This window comes from Bison bison, unplaced genomic scaffold (genome assembly GCF_000754665.1).
Source record: "Bison bison bison isolate TAMUID 2011002044 unplaced genomic scaffold, Bison_UMD1.0 scf7180017860866, whole genome shotgun sequence".
Classification (NCBI taxonomy): domain Eukaryota; kingdom Metazoa; phylum Chordata; class Mammalia; order Artiodactyla; family Bovidae; genus Bison; species Bison bison.
Window position 1 is genome coordinate 47,643 of NW_011491438.1, and position 2,760 is coordinate 50,402.

Sequence of the window (2,760 nt, forward strand, 5' to 3'; positions counted from 1 at the left end):
GTGAGTCTGAGTGAACTCCAGGAGTTGGTGATGGACAGGGAGGCCTGGCGGGCTGCGATTCATGGGGTCGCAAAGAGTCGGACACGACTGAGCGACTGACCTGAACTGAATAGTTCCTAAGAGTTCTCCTTTCTTCATTTTTGACCCTGTTTATTTTCATGATCCATAGTTTTAACAACACCCTTGCAAAAACCCTGATCTCCTTTGCTCTCTTGTGTTTTTTCATGTGGATTTTGTAAGAATTTCAACCCTGGATCAATCCATCTGCTCCTTTTCCCTTTGCCGACACCTAAAGAGCCAAGCACAACTGGAGAAAGTACCCAATGTGACAGGCTGTTCTCTACACACTCATGACTGCCAGCCTAAGAGGCGCTGCAACAGACGCCAGTCGGCCAGTTCACTGCTCCTCTCTTCACAGTAGCTAGAGAAACTAAAACGCTCAGCAACAGTTGATGTCACCCTTTCTTTTACAGGAAAATATTAATAATAGCAAATCTGATAGGAAACCTCTTGTCTCCTCAATACTAAACATGGAAGTTTCTACTTCTGAGTCCATCTGTGTTGGAGGTAGTCAATTGAGACTTGCCATCCATTCCTTTCAGAATCTAAAAAGTTAAAATTTTTACTTCCCAGACTCAGTAGCAGTTGGAATCCCAGGTACAGGTAGGTTCTGCCAGTAGGTAAGATTCGGAAGCCATTGGCCTGCTGATGTTAGCCGATTTTTGCTGGCAAGAAAGGTCATGCAAATGTGGGGTGCTGCAGAGTGATGGTGGAGCCTGGCGGGCTGCCGTCTATGGGTCGCACAGAGTCGGACACGACTGAAGCGACTTAGCAGCAGCTGCAGCGTGCAGTGCATTGTGGCCTGTCTGCAGCTTCCTGAGGGTTCAGAAGCATCTGTGAAATGGGGGCCACCAAACTCAGCGTTCTGGTGCCTGGGAACCAGCGTCTAGTCCCAAATCTAGATCCATGGACACTCGCTGTGGTGATGTGTTTGCTTTTTCAAGTCTTAGAAATCACGTTTCTTTTTTAATGTTTACTTGTATGCATTTATTTGGCTCTGCTGGGTCTCCATGGCTGCTGGGCTTTCTCTCGTTGTGGCAAGCAGGGCCTGCTCTCTGCAGTGGTACTCGAGCTTCTCACTGAGGCGGCTTCTCTGGTTGGGCGGCCAGGCTCCAGGGCTCACGGGCCCCTGTAGTGCGGCTTCCGGACTCTACAGCACAGGCTTGACAGCCATGATGCACGAGCTTAGTTACCCCGAGGCATGGACATCACACTTATCTTTACCTTTTACCCCATGACAACAAAAATTACCCAGTTACAGAAATTAATCAAAGGCCTAAAAGAGAAGATGAAAATGAATAAACAAATAGTTTTAAAAAAAAATCAATCTAAACCCCAGAGGGAATAGAATAAAACGACTTATCTTTCCCCAAAGGTGCTCCAAGTAAGGTGGAGGGCTCAGCCCCAGAGTCTGCTCAGTTGACGCTGGGAGCCCTAAAAGGAAGTTCAGGTATGAAAACTAATTCTGGCAGAAAATGGAAAAAATCTGGAAGCCCCTCCAACTTGACCAAGGAGCTATACTTGGGCCCCACACGGAACACCAAGTTTGAAGTTGCTCTGTATTCCAAAGGACTCCAAGGTAAAGGGAAAGAAAAAGAAAATTAAGGTCAAGTTTGTGGGAGGGATGGTGAATTTACACTTAAAAAAGGACACCTGAAGACTCACTGCATCGTGGACAAACCTCGGAGGTTAGGCAGAAGCCGCCTCCTAAGTTCCCATGTTGTAGGACCATGGGTCAGAAAGAGGCAGAGCTCAGGCAGGGAGGAGCCAGCGGGTGAAGGGGCTTCCCGGGGTGAGACTGTTCTTCAGTCCGCTGGGTGCCCGTGGACCACACACTTGAAGCAGGTGGACCGTCTCATAGTCAAGGACACCCGCCGGAGAGTCATCCAAAGGACAGACACCTCCTACATGTCCGGGGAGGGTCAGGTGAACCCAGATTTCCTGCCCTGTGGCTGACAGTCCCCTGGGGGGAGGGAGGTGCGCGCCCTGCCAGGTGGGTCTGTCTGCCTCTACGCACAGGCCGGGCCACGTCAGATAGCTGCTCCTTGGCCACACTTGCTGCCGTGGGATCCTCTCCACCCTCAACCCGACTCCTGCTTGTGGATAGAAAACCAAAATTAAACCCTCTAATGCTTCCCTGGTGGCTCAGATGGTAAAGAATCTGCCTGCAGTGCAGGAGACCTGGGTTTGATCACCGGGTTCGGAAGATCCCCTAGAGGAAGGCATGGCAACTCACTCCAGTATTCTTGCCTGGAGAATTCCACGGACACAGGTGCCTGGTGGGCTACAGTCCAACAAACTGCTTGAATCCTAAAAGGACTACAGGCCCGAGTTCACTGAGGGCTCAGGGACCATAGAGCCCCTGGCCCCAGCCCGGAGGAGCACCGGCAGGGCCCGTAGGCATCCCAGGGCTGTCTGTTGGTCCCGCCAGCGACTCAGCCTCCACGCCCAGCTCTGCCCCACAACGGGCATTTTCTCTCCCCTGAAAATCTGAACATTTACTGAATGTCGTTTTATCCTTGGATTACATATTACTCTATTTTCCTAGGTTTGCATTGCAAGTTACAAAAAACACCACTTCTGCAAAAGCAGGTATTCATGCTACAGACTTGGGTTTTTAACTCTCACCTGCTATATCCTGAGTACATGGGCAAAACTCGGGGCTCACTGTCCCACTACTGGCCACCAACCTGCCCACAT